This window comes from Bos grunniens, chromosome 4, assembly GCF_055505025.1.
Source record: "Bos grunniens cultivar Pamir isolate PY7600 chromosome 4, Bosgru_T2T1.0, whole genome shotgun sequence".
Lineage (NCBI taxonomy): Eukaryota > Metazoa > Chordata > Mammalia > Artiodactyla > Bovidae > Bos > Bos grunniens.
In genome coordinates this window covers 986969-1004412 of record NC_141168.1, presented here as the reverse complement: position 1 = coordinate 1004412, position 17444 = coordinate 986969, and the positions used below count along the sequence as shown (strand labels likewise).

The 17444-nt window shown below is 59.5% G+C and overlaps 1 protein-coding gene across 2 annotated transcripts in view; it reads right to left on the bottom strand.

Moving 5' to 3' along the window:
- Positions 1-17444, bottom strand: part of PTPRN2 (protein tyrosine phosphatase receptor type N2) — a 607146-nt gene that overhangs the window by 484421 nt on the left and 105281 nt on the right. The gene's annotated exons all lie outside the window — the stretch shown is intronic.

Genomic DNA, 17444 nt, shown 5'->3' with positions numbered 1-17444 from the left:
GCACCCCGGTTTTCCGTGTGGGGAGGCTCGTAGCTCAGTGCCGCCGTGCACGTCTGTTCAGGTGGGAGGGTGGCTCTCACAGGCAGAGGGGCTCCTGGGCGCTCGGGAGCGGGCGGCGGTGCCGTGGTCTGTGCTAACACAGCTCTGTCCTCCACGCAGGCGAGCGCACACCAGTGAGAACCCAGGTGTCCCTGCGGCACACACGTGACTCCACAGCACCGCTCGTCCTGACCTGCGTGCAGAGCCCAGCCCACGGCTGCTGGGGGGACGTGAACCCGCCCCCACTGCAGGGGATCCGTCTGAGCCCCTCCTGAGGCTGACGCCCTGGGTGGCCCTGCAGTTTCCCCCCGGGAAAGGGGGTCTTGGTGGAGGATCCGCGGTCGCCCCACAGCCTCACGTGACCACCCACGCGTGGGTTCAGGGTGACCCTCACACTGTCGTGCAGCCTCACCACCATCATCTCCAGAACTTCATCTTCAGAAACTGAAATTATCCCCGTTGAACACTAACTGCCCCCCGGCCCAGACCCTGGCCCCCACCGCTCTGCTTTCCACCTCGGGATGGGACTCCTCCAGGGACCTCTCAGTGCCTGTCCTTTTGGACAGGTTTAGCTCACTGGGCGCCGTGTCTTCAAGGTTCACCCGTGCCGTATCACATCATGGAATTTCCTTCCTTTTTAAGGTTGAGTAACGGCCATTGTATCAGGGCCCCCACAGCTAGCTGTCCTGAGTCAGAGCTGCATGAACGTAGGGATGCAGAGACCTTCTGGGTCACTGGCAGCTCTGGTAGTTTTTTGAGGAAACTCAACTCTTTTCCACCATGGCGGCACGTTCACGCTCCCACCGCGTGGGCACGAGGGCTCCAGTCTCCTGACATCCTCACCAGCTCTTGCTGCTTCCTGCTTTCTGCAGCAGCTATCGGCCTTGTGCCTTTTCATTCGCTCATCTCTTTGGGTCTCTGGGTCTCAAGTGAGTCTCTGGATGACAGCACACAGGGATGGTGCACTTTAGTCCATTCTGTCCATTTCTTTCGGAACACTCAGTGCATTTACACTTAAAGGACAAACTTACTTCCACCCTTTTGCCCTTTGTCTTCTATACACCCCATGGCTTTTGTCCCTCATTTCCTGCAGCCCTGTCTTCTGTGTTTAACTGACTTTTCGCAGTGAAATGTTTCAATGCCTTCCTCATTTCCTTTTGTGTGCATTCCCTAGCGATTCTTTTGTGTTTACTATGTGGATTATATACAACATACAAACTTCAACAACACACAAAACACTCTGCTCCTTTACGGCTCCATCTCCACACCTTGCATTTGTTGCCACAAAATCACATCTTATACACTATGTGCCCGCAAACACAAACTAATAATTATTTCACACGCATCAGTCCACTACATTACGTAGGAAATGAGATTTAGATTTACAAACCAAAGGTACAGTAACCTTGGCTTTGGCACCACCTTTTCTTCCTGTAAGGCACTCGTCTCTTAAACCATGGACAAAAGGAAGACTGCAGAGCTACAGCCCAGGTTACAGAACCTGCTTCTGTAGCAGCCCGCGTCTACCTCGAGTGAGACCCTCATCCCGCACACGGCTCAGAGGTGCCGTGGGTGCCCCTTGGCTCCCCTGCAGGGCTGTCTTGAGCATTTCTTGAAGGGCAGGACTAGTGGTCATGAGATCCCTCAGCCTTTGTTTACCTGGGAATGTCTTATTTAGCCTTCACTTTTTAAGGACATTTTTGTGGATACAGGATTCTTGGTTAATACTTTTTCTTTGAGCACTTCTAATATGTCAGCCCCCTGCTTTCAGACCTCCAGAATTTCTGATGAGAAATCTGCGGATGATCTTATTCAGAGCATTGTATGTGGTGATTCATGCCTTGCTTGCTGCTTTTAAGGTTTAACCTTTGTCTTTGGCTTCTGAAAGCCTGATTATAGTGAGTCTGGATGTGGGTCTCTTTGAGTTGATCTTGTTAGAGTCCACTGAACTCCCTGGACTCATGTCTTTCCACAAATCAGGGATATTTTCAGCCTCTGTTTCTTCAAATACCCCCCCAGCCCCGCCTCTTCTCCTAGGAGCCCCACAACGTGCGTCTTCATCTGAGAACTGACAGTGTCCCCGGGACTCAGGTTTCTTCAAATACCCCCCCAGCCCCGCCTCTTCTCCTAGGAGCCCCACAACGTGCGTCTTCATCTGAGAACTGACGGTGTCCCCGGGACTCAGGCTCACTTTCCCTCCATTTTTCTTTTTGTTCCTCAGACTCAGTTTCCATTGTCCTTTCTCCAAATCCACTGATCCCTTTTCCTGCACTCAAATCTTCATTTGGATCCTTCTACTTTTCTTTTCTCCTTTGCTTTTCGCTTCTCTTCTTTTCACAGATATTTGTAAGGCCTCCCCAGACAGCCATTTAAGTTATATGAGTGAAAAAGTTGGCTTAAAGCTCAACATTCAGAAGACGAAGATCATGGCATCCGGTCCCATCACTTCATGGGAAATAGATGGGGAAACAGTGTCAGAGTTTATTTTTCTGGGCTCCAAAATCACTGCAGATGGTGACTGCAGCCATGAAATTAAAAGACATTTACTCCTTGGAAGGAAAGTTATGACCAACCTAGATAGCATATTGAAAAGGAGAGACATTACTTTGCCAACCAAGGTCCGTCTAGTCAAGGCTATGGTTTTTCCTGTGGTCATTTATGGATGTGAGAGTTGGACTGTGAATAAAGCTGAGTGCTGAAGAATGGATGCTTTTGAACTGTGGTGTTGGAGAAGACTCTTGAGAGTCCCTGGGACTGCAAGGAGATCCAACCAGTCCATTCTGAAGGAGATCAGCCCTGGGATTTCTTTGGAGGGAATGATGCTACAGCTGAAACTCCAGTACTTTGGCCACCTCATGCAAAGAGTTGACTCATTGGAAAAGACTCTGATGCTGGGAGGGATTGGGGGCAGGAGGAGAAGGGGACGACAGAGGATGAGATGGCTGGATGGCATCACTGACTCGATGGACGTGAGTCTGAGTGAACTCCGGGAGTTGGTGATGGACAGGGAGGCCTTGCGTGCTGCAATTCATGGGGTCACAAACTCAGTCAAACATGACTGAGCGACTGAACTGAACTGCACTGAATTTTCCCATATATGTGGTTGTTTTTAATGTCCTAGTCTTTAACATTTAGCTCCCAAAAGGGGGAAATGAACAACGAAGGGGTGAATAAAAGGATGCTGGCCCTTTAAATGCTCTGGAAGTCATTTCAGCCAAAGGGCGAGGGCCGTGTGACAATGGAGGAGGTGCAACCATGCAGGCACCTGTGCGGTCAGAGCAGCGCCCAGGGCCCCTGCACGTGGAGGACGCGCCCCAGCTTCCCTGCTGCAGTCCTGCGGGCGGCCCTGGGAACACGCACAGGGGCCACCGTGCAGCTGGCAGGGAGCAGGTAACTGCTACTGTGCCGTTCATCCAGGCTTCTCCCGGAAGTCGTGAGCCTCACGGGACAGTGCCGTCCGGGAGGCTCTGCCAGCTCAGCGCTGGTCCAGGTGGGAGACGGGCTCCGCTGCTTCCTGCTCCACCACTTCCTCAGAGTCCTCCAGCTTTTTTTCTTTCTCAGGGAAACGCATCCCTCAGTTGAACTTGCTGCTCTCCGTAGATTCCAGACCTGAGTTACTGCCCTAGACAGTCTGCATGTGATTAAGTAGCCTCTATCTGGGTCTTCTGTGGAGAGACATCACATTAGCACCTCCCAGGCAGTCCTGTAACGACTCTGATCTCTCTACTGTGGCTGAACCACGGCTCCCTCGGCACGACCGAGGGGCTCCCAGGAAATAACAGCGTGCCTGAGCTTGCCTGTACTTGTGCCTTTGCATCGACATTTTGCAAACAGGTCCACGAACATTATCAGAATTTTCACCTCTCGTGATGGCAGACGTAATTAAAGCACAGGGTACGTCCTGAGATAGCACGCAGCTGCCCTTTCCAAAAGCCTGCTGCCATGAGCGCTGTTCCCTACAACACGCCTTAGGCCCTGGGGCCAAAGTCAGGTTAGCTGGTAACCTGTGCAAAACAGAAGAGAAGCTTCCCTCCTGAAGCCTCTCCCGAGGCACAGCCAGCTGATGGCCTCTGCCCGACGCCCGGCCAGCGACCCGGAGGCTGTCTGTGCGGACGGGCGCTGAGTCCCCGTCTTCCTCCCTCCACTCCACACATGGGAGCAGGTCTACACCTCCACATCCTCTCCCATCAGACAAGCAGGGACCGGACCCTCCTCCACCACCTGGTCACCGAGCCGTGGCCTCCACCCCACTGGCCCTCCCGGGAGGTTATGTGACTGTGTCCGTTCATTTCCATCCACCTCAGCCCTCCAAATGCCTCACACGTGCAGGGCTGGCACAGGGCGCCATCCAACATGGAAAGACAGCTCCAGGGATCTTGGAACTCTGTCGCAACCACCGCCTGCACCCCGGGCCCCTGGACACGTGCAGCTGGAAGGGCTCTATCGTGGCATTGTGGTGGGCCACCGGCATCTCCTCTTGATGGCGGCACTGCTGCTGAGTCACCTCAGTCGTGTCCGACTCTGTGCGACCCCATAGACGGCAGCCCACCAGGCTCCCCCGTCCCTGGGATTCTCCAGGCAAGAACACTGGAGTGGGTTGCCATTTCCTTCTCCAATGCATGAAAGTGAAAAGAGAAAGTGAAGTCGTTCAGTCATGTCCCATCCTGGGCTAATTTCAGGGTTTGCAGCAGTTGAGCAGAAGAGAGTTGGAAACCTGCGCCAAACAGGAAGCAGCCACGGGGACGGAGCACTTCCCAAGGCCCAGCCTTGCAGGGGTCGTCCCTGGCCCTCCCCAGCGCCCACAGTGGGGGCTTCAGTCCTTTACCGGACAGACCGGAGGGTGACTGAGGACACAGTGGCAGCCGCTCGTCCTGGTGTCTCTTGAGATAGGAGCCAGCCTTCCCTACCCCGTCTTCTCGAGGCCACAAAACCTCATGCCATGGAGACTCCAGGGCCAGTCAGCTGCCTCGTCTGCTGCTTGCCCTTCCTCCCAAAGCACATGACTCTATCTGCATGTGTTTAAAAATACTCTGAGGTTGGACTGAAAACCAGCTCCCATCAAACCAGAATGGATATGGCAACCTTGTCAAGACATTATTTTTACTCCCAAGAAAAGTTCACAGGCTCTCCCTGTTCCTGTCACTCAAGAGAGGCTGAACTGACTTTCAGGGAAAAAAAAGAGGCTACTTTTGGGCAAAGACCAAATGAGCATTTTTTTCCATCTGGCGCACAAATGGGAAGTTGAGATTTTTGGTTTCAGGGGCAGGAAGGCTGAGAGCTGAGTGAGAGGAAAAGATGCACGCGCATCCAGAGTCAGAGACATGAAGGCCGCTGGGGCAGCTTACGTGTCCTGGAGAAGCCAGATGACACCCCAGAACAGGACGGGCCCGAGTCCCAGATAAGGAGGCAGGGGGGCGGCCCCAGCCAAGTCCACAGACCAGGCGGCTCAGAGAGCAGAGTCGCAGGTCCTCACTCCGGGAGGCCAGCCCCCAGGGGCCTCGGCCCTGGGCTGTCTCCTCCCCTGTCCTCACACGGCCAGCCCTCCTCTCACACACCCTGTCACACGGGAGGAGGGCCACTCCAGGGACTCACCTCAACACGTCACACTTGCCACAACCCTGCTTCCAAGTGTCAGTCACGTTCTGCAGGGCCCAGGGTTAGGGCATCAACAGGCAACTCGGGGCACAGCTCAGCTGGGACGGGACCGTGGCAGGTGCGTCTCCAGTGTCTCCTGGCCCCACGCTTCCCTCCAAGCTTGGGGGACCCCGGAGACCTCCCGCCCTCTGTCCCCACACACCCCCACCTCGTGGGATGGATGTCCTTGGTAAGACGGCTCAGGAGTTTGGGCAAGACGCCCAGGAAGCTATCACGGTGCGTTTCTCGATGTGCCCACAGGAGGCAGAGCATGTTCAGCTCTGCAACGGGACAGACCTGCCCCAGCAAAGGCTCAGATGTTAGAACTGGGGCTCACGGGGCTCCAATCACAGAAATCCAGCGAAGGGCCTCTTAGCTAAACAAGCCAATGACACAAAAGCAGGGATTTCCTTTCGTGTGCAATTAAAAAAAAATAATCACAGGGTGTGACCTAGAGCAGTCCTCCTCCATCCTGACTGGGCGTGGGAATCCACCAAGAATGTTCGTAAGGATGTACAGGCTGGTTAGACGAGGCCCTGGGTGCCGAACCCAGGCTGCCAGGCGGTTCCCTGGGCAGCAGGTTTGAGAAGCAGGGGCTAATAGTAAAAACAGTGCACGTGAGGCCCCGACTCCAGAGGGGGATCCATGTGGCACCAAGAGTCCACCTACGTGGACCAGCTGGGTGGGGGCGCCGCGGCAGGCCGGGGGTCAGACGGGCCAGCATTGCTCAGAGGAGACCCACCCACCAGTCCTGCGATCTGACTCCACTGGATTCCCCAGAGTTCGGAAGCTGGTTATAGGATAACACACTGGAAAAATCAACAGCTGTGGGAAGAGAGGAAGTGGATATTTGCTTTACCTCTTAGGTTAATGTAAAAGTTCACCCAATCAAGGTAATAACGTTTTCAGTGGTCAGTGCTCAGGGAAAGTCGCTCAGTCGTGTCCGACTCTTTGCGACCCCACAGACTACACAGTCCATGGGATTCTCCAGGCCAGAATACTGCAGTGGGTAGCCTATCCCTTCTCCGGGGGATCTTCCCAAGCTAGAGATCGAACTAGGGTCTCCTGCATTGCAGGCGGATTCTTTACCAACTGAGCTATGAGGGAAGCCAATTTTCAAGGCAGGTTTAAAGGCACTAATTACACTATGACTTCATCTCTAGGAACACTCAGGCACCTCCCACAGGGAAGACAGGACACACAGACGCAGGGACGGACCACTGGAGTGACCCAGACCTTGCTGATCACCTGTACCCTCTGAACTTTCTAAGTTAAAAGGCATCACCGTGACAATAAGAAAAATTAATTCTATAAAAATTACTTACTCAGAATGCACTGCCCTGCCCCCAAAGTTTTAACATCGGCTTTAGTGACTGTAAATGTGGTGCCCAATGCTCGGCAAGGAGGGCGGTGGGCATCAAGTGTTAGATGCCAGAGCCAAGGCCGGGTGTGGCCGTGGAGGTTTCGCAGGCTTTGACTGTGAACCACGGCTTGGTCCTGAGCCTGAGGTCCTAATGAAAACCTCCGCAGAGCTGGCCTGTCCAGCACAGGCCTCTGGAGGAAACGCTTGGTCAGTGCTTGTTCAACAGGGACACAAAAGGAGCTGCAGGCATGTGACCCGCGGGAATCGGCAGGTAACAACCCACAAACTGCAGGGATCTCTAATGACGAGGGTTTACCTGCACAATTCTCCCCACTGCAGAGTGTGACTGGCCCAGCTGTGCAGTGCCAGTATTTTCTGAATGTGCAGAATTCACTTTTCTGAACTCCACCTAGTTTGTACTCTGTCCATGCCTGAAAAAGTGAAACTCCTCTGTGGGGACTCACCCTGGAGAGCCTGGAACCCTTTCCAGTAGCAAAGCGGGGAGGCCGTGTCCTCCGGCCAAAGATGCCAAGGCTCTGAGATGTTCGACTGAAGTGGAGACGGGACAGCGGCCTCTGACAGGGGGAGGCTGGTACCCTGAGGGCTGGATGCCCTCTGCGGCCCCAGGGCGGCCTCCATGGAGGCCAGGCTGGCACCCCGCTCTGAACGCCTCGCTCACCCGATGCCCTCCTGTGGGAGCCTGGACTCATCGCCCAGCTCCCGTCCCGCCGCGGCGTCACAAGCCCAGTCTCACCCGCCATCCTGCTGAACGAGCAGCTGCCACCTCCCGCACTCGGCTTCCGTGAGAACCTTCTGGACGCCCCTGCCCTGGGGTCTCTGTGAGGTGTGTGTTGCAGCTAGTTTTGTTTCTCTTGCCTGACATCAAATGGAGCCAAGTTCCGAACCAGACAGACCAGTGCCTTCAGGCAAATTACTTCACTCCCGTGACTGTGCAACGTGGAAAGGTATAAATATGTGGGGACAAAGCACCCACCGCACAGAGGCTCACGCACAGCAAACACTCACCCGCTGGCCCCACAGGACACACCCCCACAGGTGCACACCCTGCGGCTGTGAGTGAGGGCCCTGGAGTGAGAACTCCTGGAGGGGGGGTCCCCTCTGCCCAGGTTGAAGTTCAGACACAGACCTCCAGACCCAGATTGAACCACCCCGGCCTGAGGCGGAGCCCTCTCGTGGCCGGGAAAGCCGTGCAGCTGAGACAAAGCAGACCAACCGGAAACTTCGGGGGCGACAGCAGTGCTCCCCGACTCAAGTCGCCCTTGCGGGGCCGCACGCACGGTCCTCACAGCTGCCCGGTCTCAGGCCAGTGGAGGCGCCCCGACAGAAGCCCAGGGCGGCGGTCTCACTCTGTAACCTAAACACACACGTGAGCCAAGCGCAGCTTCACCCCTGCTCTGCGACGGAAAACTACCACCAGAGGCAGAGGAAGATGTTCACAAAACAAAGAAGAAATTACCAAGAACCCACCTTTATACCATTTTTATTTGAATAAACCTGTTCCAGGGTCACAGTCTAACAGCCAAACTGGAGTAGCTCTGTGCTCAGGGGAAGTTTTCAACCAGAATTGAACAAGACGATGCAGAGGAGGGAGCCAGCCCTGCGGGCACAGCCAGGAGGCCTCTGTCCTCTGGGGCAGCTGCAAACAGACGCGGAGCACCCAGGAGCACCTCACAGGGAATGCCTGACAGTCTTCTGTTGCAAAATTAGGAGAAAGGGAACACTCACCACTGATTTCTGCATAAGTTGCCTTGATTACTGTGTGTGTCAAGAGCAAACTAATGAAATGGGTAATGCAAAGGGCCCAGAAGAGCCCAAATCATGGGAAGAGGTGCTTTCGTGGTATATGTGTCTCCCCTGAGTTTGTGGAAACACATTCAAACACTCACGCACCCTCTCAGTCTGACTGCGGTGGTGACTGTGAACCACAGAGATGACGAGAGGTTGGATCAAAATTCCAACTTTGATCGAAGGCCAAGCGAGTCTCTGCAAAATACCGCAGACGCTGGACGTCCCCAGTCGTGTTCGTGTTTGTTCGCTTGTCTGCTACTGCGAATGTTACTTTAAAAGATGTAAAGTTAATCCTCACATTTGCCACCCATTCGAGCAATTGCTTTACCCTCTTTAATTAAAAAAAAAGCATCAAAGGCTGACCACCCATGCCTTCCTCAACAAGCAGGATCTCATCTAATGCTCGTTGCACTCAGGAGTGACCCCTTCTTAGGCACGACTCCCGGCTCACAGATGAACCAGCGGCGTCTCCAGGTGTGGACGGCACCCACCATGGGCTTACATTCCAGCCTTGGGACATTCTCAGCTCCCCAGATGTGCACGGTGGCCTGGGGTCTGGCCCACGTGTCTCCTGCCCACCCTCCCTATGCTCCTCCTCCCGGGCAACACCCACTCCCACCAGGGAGGAGCCCCACCAGGCAGGAGCCCCACCAGGGAGGAGCCCCACCAGGAAGGAGTCCCACCAGGGAGGAGCCCCACCAGGGAGGAGTCCCACCAAGGAGGAGCCCCACAGGGTGGGAGCCCCACCAGGGAGGAGCCCCACAGGGAGGAGCCCCACAGGGTGGGAGCCCCACAGGGAGGAGCCCCACCAGGGAGGAGCCCCACAGGGAGGAGCCCCACAGGGTGGGAGCCCCACAGGGAGGAGCCCCACCAGGGAGGAGCCCCACAGGGAGGAACCCCACTGGGCCGGAGAACAGGCACACAGCAGGCCTTTCTCCCACCCACCCCCCAGCCGCTGGGCTGGGTGGACACCCTGCGGCTGCAGCCAGGCCCTGGACATTTGAGCTGCACCGGCTTCTAAAGAGACGAGCAGACCACATGGTGAAAAGGGAGAGCCTGCGACCCGGATAGTGGTGAGATCTGAGGAGGGGCCCGGGCCTGCCCGCCGTGGGTGGTCAGGATAGAGCCTGTCACAGTTCTGCAGGGGGGTCCTGCCTGCTCCCCACCTGTGGGGCTCTGCTTCTGAGCTGGCTCCACCAAGACTCAGCCGCCAGCCGGGCAGCCACACCCCTCTGAAGAGGAGGGGCCAGCGGGGGGGACAGGGCGAGGCTGGTCAGCGCATCCCCTCGGCCTCTGTGCTGCAGCCGCTGCTGGCACGCTGACCAGACAGGGAGCCCTCCTCCTCGGGACCCAGGCTCGTCCACCAGCGAGTGGACCACCATCACATGCGGGACATGCCTGGGGCAGACAGCGGCTCAGGCCCCGAGGAGGCTCGGGGAGCGAACCACGAGCGGCTGACGATGGCAAGGGTGTCCCTGGAGGTCCCGAGGGCATGGAGCTGCTGGCTGGCTCCAGCCTCAGCTGCTGAGGCTGGGGAGGGCCATTCTTGCAAAGTGCCGACATTCACAACACTTCCTGCAGGAGCTGAGGAGCCTTCCAAGACCAAGGTGCGGAGCTCAGACACGGGCACTGATACCGCCCACGCAGAGACACAGCAGCAGAGAGCAAGCTGATGCCTCCCAGAGTGGACGCCCCATGCAGCTGCTTAAGAAATAGGCAGCCCACGTCCACAGCGTCCGCCTCCCGGCACACGCCCACCTCTGGGCACACACCCACCTCCCGGCACACGCCCACCTCTGGGCACATGCCTACCTCCAGGCACATGCACACCAGGACCCGTTCTTTCTGCAGCCCCTCCCCTCCCCAGAGCGGCAGCCTCATCAGGGGCAATGGGCACACAGCAGCTTGGGAGGAGAGCTGATGGTCAGGATGGCAGGGTCCACTGCTGTCCTGCCAGGCTACACAGCTGACCCCAAACTTCTGCAGGAGGAAGGACATGGAGTGGGCACCCTCTCAGCTGACCTCCAGCCCCAGCCAGTGCCCCTTCCTGCTACAGCCAGTGACTCTGAGGCCCTCTGGGCACCAGGCGGCAGAGGCTCCCAGGGTGTCCCAAACCAGCTGAAACCTTTGAGCGAGACCAGACTCTGCGAGCGTCTGTTTCCTGGGCCTGAGACAGCAAACATGTCTGAGGCTCTTCAGCCCTTTGAGGACAGGGTCCTGCAATGGCTGGAGTCCTCACAAGATTCACGCCCATCTGGGATGCAACCACACCTGGAAATGGGGTCTCTGCAGGGCTGAGGACCTCAAGATGAGGCCATCCTAGGTTTAGGCTGGGCCTGGAACCCACTGGGTCCTTCCGGAAGAAGGCACACGGAGCATGGGGAGGCCAGGGTGGGGCGTCTCAGGACACCGTCTCCCCCTCGGGGTGGGCTTCTCCAGACGAGATGCTGTCCCCACCTGGGGCTCAGCATCCCACGGAGAAGGTACTGGACGGGCGCACAGCAGGCCCCAGGGATCGAGCCCCTGCATCCTCGAGCGTGCCCGTGGGCCTGGCCCTTCCGACCCCACGGGTGGGTGTGTGCAGCCCCGGGCCTCCGCCCCAAGTGCCTCTCACTGGTCTCCCAGCTCCTCCTTCTGCCCGACTCGTCCCACCAGGGTCCTCACACCCTCCCACACAGCTCATGGGGCCACGGGAAGTCCTGCATCCCGGCAGCTGGTCCTGCTATCAGGGGGTCGGGGGCAGACTTCACGCCACAGTCCTCAGCGTCTGCAGAAACTAGCTGAGTTTGCCGAGGGGTCCTTCAGAGCCCCTCCAGGCTGGGGTTCAAGGGTCACACGTCCTCGGTCTCCCCAAACGGGGAGGGATGCAGCTCAGCAACTGCCTTGGAGGAACTGGCTCCCTGCCCCCTTGCCCCCGGCCTCAGGCTGAGCATCTGTCAGCGCTTCCCAGCAGACCTGCACCAGGAGACCTCTGACCTGTGCCGAGCCTCAGGAGGCACCAGCAGGAGAGGTGCCCGAAGCCCGCGCTGCGGCCGCCCAGCACCTCTGAGACCGAGTCCTGCCTTCAGCCGAGAGCTCGGCACTCACTAGTGTCTACCCGTATAAGGTCTCCTGTGCAGGGTCAGGAAGCTCGCCACTTCGTCGGTGGCAACGTCTGTTTCTCTCCCAGGCCGGTGGACGGCAGGCAGAGGCAGCCCCACACGAGGCAGCGCTCTGCTCGTCTGCCCGCTGGGCGCAGAGCCCCGGCTCACAGCACCCGGCAGCTTCCCACTGTCCCTGTTGGGCACCAGAAGCCCCACCATCACCCTCAGTGTGTCCCGGGAAGGGGCCACCGTGCGTGGGCAAGTGCCCCATGCGCCCCTCTGGTCCCTGAGCGGCAAGTCCACTGTGCGTGGCGGAGGCCGTCAGAGGCCTCAGCACTGAGGCCCCTCCCCACGAGGCATCTTCTGTTCAGCTGGGATGTGTGGCCACCAGTGCATCCACTGGAGTCCACGGGGCAGGGACCCCACCACCAGGCTCACGTTGCCCACTTGGGTTCTCAGCCAGGAGCCCCCGTGTAAGTCAGGGCTCCCTGGAGTCGCAGCCCCCAACCCAAGGTAAGCGGACATCCCCCAAGGTGAGACCTCCCCACCGGAGGGCTGTGGATCCTGGGCAGCCGGGAGCTGCCCCCTTGGGCTCTGCCTGTGACCTGGGTGGACCCCATCCCCATCCTGCAAGCACAGGGGGGCCCAGCCGATGCCCCACACGCCTCCCCTCCACGACCCCCCAGTTCCTTCACCTACAGTGCAGGCCTCAGCCTTCCAATTCCAACCTAACAGAGGTGTGCAGGCTAAAGGCCCACGACAACAAAATCTGAACTCAGGTTCAGTTCAGGAGCAAAGTAACCCTCTGTATTGGATTCGCAACCAGTTGTAGGAAGTCATGAAAAAATCCAATTTCTACCGTATGTGTACGTTTCCTATGCGGTCCACGTGGTGCCTGAACCCAGGCGGAGGCACAGATAGGATGCGTCAGACGCTCCCTTCAGCAAGCACCACCGGGCCTGTGTCGGCCACCCCACCCCTCCCACCCGCCTTCCCAACCCAAGGCTGTCAGGCAGTGGGGCCCAGGCCCGGCCCTTCCTGCCGTCTATCCAGGGCCCGGCCCAGACAGCACAGCGGGCGGCTCCCAGCTGCCCCGCAGTGACGGCCGTCTTCTCAGAGAAAGCCCCTGGGGAGGCAAACCTCAGGTCAGGGGCGAGTCACGGCCCAGGCACCACCTGCGGACCCTGAGCCTGAGTCACAACCCCCCACCCAGAGCTCGGGGGTCTTCCTGTGCAGGCTCTGGGGGGGCACTAAGGTTGGGGGTCCTCCTGTGCGGGCTCTGGGGGGCACTAAGGTTGGGGGTCTTCCTGTGTGGCTGGCAGGCTCTGGGGGGCATCCGGCACATGGGGACATCCACTCCTGACCCATCAAGCCTGAATGAGGTCAGGCCTGCTGGCGGGTCCAGTCAGGCAGGGGGAGCCAGGGACCCACGAGTCCAGCAGACTGGACCGGAGAGCTCCCTGCCGCCCAGGCCGGTGTGGTCACCCCTCATCCCACCCCGAGGGAGGCGGGCTCCCAGCCCACCCAGGGGAGGGGGTCCACTGAAGCAGGGACTGAGACGGGGCGCTGACCAGAGTAGCAGCTGGGACGGCTGAGGGCAGACTCAAGAGCTGGGGCGCTGGGCCCCGAGGACGGCCCGGGGGGCAGCGGGTGTCAGCCACGGCTGAGAGGCTTCCCTCCGGAGGGAAGATGCCCCCCAGACAGAAGCTCACCACATCCTCCCGAGCCATCTGTGAGAGGGGGGGCACAGGGGGGAGTGGGCGCCTCGGGCTCGGTAGTGGGGGAGCAGGCACCATGGGCATGGGGGGAGCAGGCACCTCGGGCACGGGGAGGCAGGGACTGGGCGCCTCAGGCTCAGTGGGGGAGCGGGCGTCTCGGGCTTGGGGGGGAGCGGGCGTCTCGGGCTCAGTGGGGGAGCGGGTGCCTCAGGCTTGGCAGGGAGCGGGCGTCTCCGGCTCGGGGTCAGCGGGCATCTTGGGCTCAGCGGCGAGCAATGTATCAGAGCCACCCACCCAGAGACCCACCAGAGGCGGCTCCCGGGCAGCGAGCCCACGGACGCAGCCGCTTCGGGGTCCACACCAACACGGCCGACGCTTCACCGTCCCCACTCACGCCTGGGGCCGTGGACACGGGCTGCGGGCCCCCACCCTCTGCAAACCCCCTTACCCTAGCGGCCAGGCTGCGGAGCTGGAAGGAGGCGGTATGAGCTACCCACCCTCCGGGGTAGGGAAGACACCCCCGCTGCACGGGACAGGAACCAGCTGCTCCCGCACAAGGCCCCGTAACAGCAGCCCAGGTGCCCACCTTCCTGACTGATGGGCAGGCCACAGGCTGCACCTGCGGCTTCTCGTCTCCAGACTCACACTCTCCTCTCCAGCCTCTGCTCGGACACCGCTCGTCTGCACTGGGCGAAGAGGCCCCTCCACTAGCTGCTCGAGCCAGCCAGAGGCCGGCCCCTCCCGGCCGGCGGTCCCTGGGCCTACCCACTGCCCCACGAAACTCTGCACCCAGGCAGCACCCCGCAGGCGCCTGGGCCCTGGGGATGCAAGGCCTGGGCCTGGCTCTGCTGGGACTGGGGGGCCGGACAGCCTCACAGACTCCAGCACGGATGCCCCAGGGACTCTACGAGCGTTAGCACCCCGCATGGAGTCCACAGCCCCACACCAGACGCCGCGGCACCACCCTCAGAAGGGTGTCTGCCGATTCCCCCACCCCCGGCATCCCTCCTGCAGTGACTCATCACACATACAAGGAGACCGTCAGCAAAGACCCCCTTCAAGGCTCCTTGGTCTGCCTGGTGCGTGATAAACGGAAAGTCTCTCAAGGAAGAGTCCATGACTCGGTGACATATCTAGACTCAGTCCCAGGACGGACTCCAGAGCACTTCCTGAAGTCACGGCTGCCGGCATCTTTTGTGGGAGCACATTGCGGGGCTGGGTGTTCCCCTCGGAAGCCGTGCAGCTGTGAGGCGGGGCCCCGGGGCTGCCCCGGGCCTCCCCTGCACCCGATCCCTGCTCCCGATCCGTGAGGTCACACCGCGGCGCCCCCAAGTGAGCCTGGCCTGCGTCTGGCCACACCTGACTGCAGTGACCCCACCAGTCGGCACCCCACCCGGCCCTATGTCGGAGCCGCCCTGACGGCATCTATGCGCGTTGCAGGACCCGGGGGTCGGGTTCCACTCAGGTGTTCGGGTCCGGCCCTGCTGTCCGTGATGACGGTGGCGGCCTAGCCCCGCCCACCCCGGGCGGGCAGCTAGGTTACACGGCGCAGCCCTGGGCACACATCCGCTTCTGGTTCCCGTGACGATCACGGTGCCCGAAGGACAGTCTGCTGCCAGTCCTCCGCCCACGAGTCACCGCGTCTGCCGCAGATCTCACGGTGCTGGGCGCCACGCACAGCTCCTCTCCAGGGCCCGTCAGAGAAGCGGGGTGTGTGCCGACGCCCGGACAAACCACAGAACAGCTCCCAGAAGCGAGTCCTCGGAACAGAGGCAAACCCTGCAGGACGGGAGCGCAGCAGAGAGAGGAAAGCTGAGAAGGCCGCAGGGAAACCTGAGTGGTGGGGCAGATGCTGACCAGGGGAGCGTGCACACGGCCACCCCCCGAGACACTCTAGACACGCGGCCCCAGGAAGGCCGTGAAGACGACTCACCACGTCAACAAGGGACGTGGTTTCAAAGAAGGAGGTGAAGCAGAGGAGGTGATGTCAGCAGAAACACGTGCTGGGAACTCTGGACACAGAACGTGCGGAGGAAGAACGGTGGCGGCTGGGCCAGAGGCAGAAGGTGCAGGACGGCACGCGGGGCACAGGGAGGACAGCACGCGGAGCACAGGGAGGACAGCACGCGGAGCACAGGGAAGGCGTTCCCCCGCAGGCTGTGAGGACGGCACGCGGGGCACAGGGAAGGTGCTCCCCGCAGGCTGTGAGGACGGCACGCGGGGCACAGGGAAGGTGCTCCCCCGCAGGCTGTGAGGACGGCACGCGGGGCACAGGGAAGGTGCTCCCCCGCAGGCTGTGAGGACGGCACGCGGGGCACAGGGAAGGTGCTCCCCCGCAGGCTGTGAGGACGCCACGCGGGGCACAGGGAAGGTGCTCCCCCGCAGGCTGTGAGGACGCCACGCGGGGCACAGGGAAGGTGCTCCCCCGCAGGCTGTGAGGACGCCACGCGGGGCACAGGGAAGGTGCTCCCCCGCAGGCTGTGAGGACGCCACGCGGGGCACAGGGAAGATGCTCCCCCGCAGGCTGTGAGGACGGCACGCGGAGCACAGGGAAGGTGCTCCCCCGCAGGCTGTGAGGACAGCACGCGGGGCCACAGGGAAGGTGCTCCCCCTGCAGGCTGTGGCCCGAGAGGGCGGGCGTCGCCGGGCCGACTTAGATGACCCGCCCTCAGGGCGTCTGGCGCCTTAGGTTACAGGCACTAAATCAACATCAGGGTTTCCATTTCCACTTGTACACACATAACCAGCATTAAGAGACTTTTAAATTTTTTTAGAAACTATTTTAAAGGCCCTGGGATTACCACAATTTCCCCACTGATGGTTGAGGCTCACAGAGTCTTGGGGTGGCTGGGCCAGGCCTCAGCCCGGTCCTGCGCCTGCGCAGGGCGAGGGCCTCGGGCACCGGCCCCGTGAACGCCCTCCGTGTTCAAATGCCTCGTTCGGCACACAGCTGCACGCCAAGCATTGAGGGGAGACGTGCTCGTGGCTGGCTGCACGAGCACCTCCGTCTCCCCAGAATACTCTGGGAGGACGGCATGGGCCTGCGAGGCTTTTCTGAACACGATGTCCTTTTGGCCAAGAAGGTCCCTGTTTAGGAAATGGCTGTTTTGCCAGACATTACACACAGAACAACTGGGTCACTTTGCTGCCTTAGCTACTCAGCGTAGACTCAGGGAGTCTGCTTCAAGTGCATCGGGGAGCACAGCGTCACAAAAACACTGCTAAAATGGAAAGTCAGACGAGTGTCGGCTCTTTGCTTCCCAATCATGAGTCCTCTAGTGTTGACACCGATCTGTGCAGACCTTCCTCTTCCGCTTCATGCCAGCAGGCCAGTCAGCAGTGCGCCGCCGGCTGGAATTAAAATGACGAATGAGGGTAAAGAGCCTGATTAACAAGCCCAGGTTCCCTTCCTGTGCCAATGCTCACCACCAGGACATCTCCGAGCTGCTGAGAAGTATGCTCAACGTCTTCAGATCTCCAAGCTGCTGAGAAGGATGCTTCAATGTCTTCAGATCTCCAAGCTGCTGAGAAGGATGCTTCAATGTCTTCAGATCTCCAAGCTGCTGAGAGGTATGCTTCAACGTCCTCAGATCTCTCAGCTGCTGAGAAGGAACACTTCAGTGTGTTCAGATCTCCAAGCTGCTGGAAGTATGCTTCACCGTTTTGGGACACTCAGCATTCCGTCCTTCCCCACCTCTAAGTGCAGAGGCAGGTGGAGGTCTCTGTCCCGAAGCTGCGCCTGGGGAGGCCGCCAGCGCTGAGCCAGAAGCCCACCTCCGTCATCCACTCGGGAGGCAG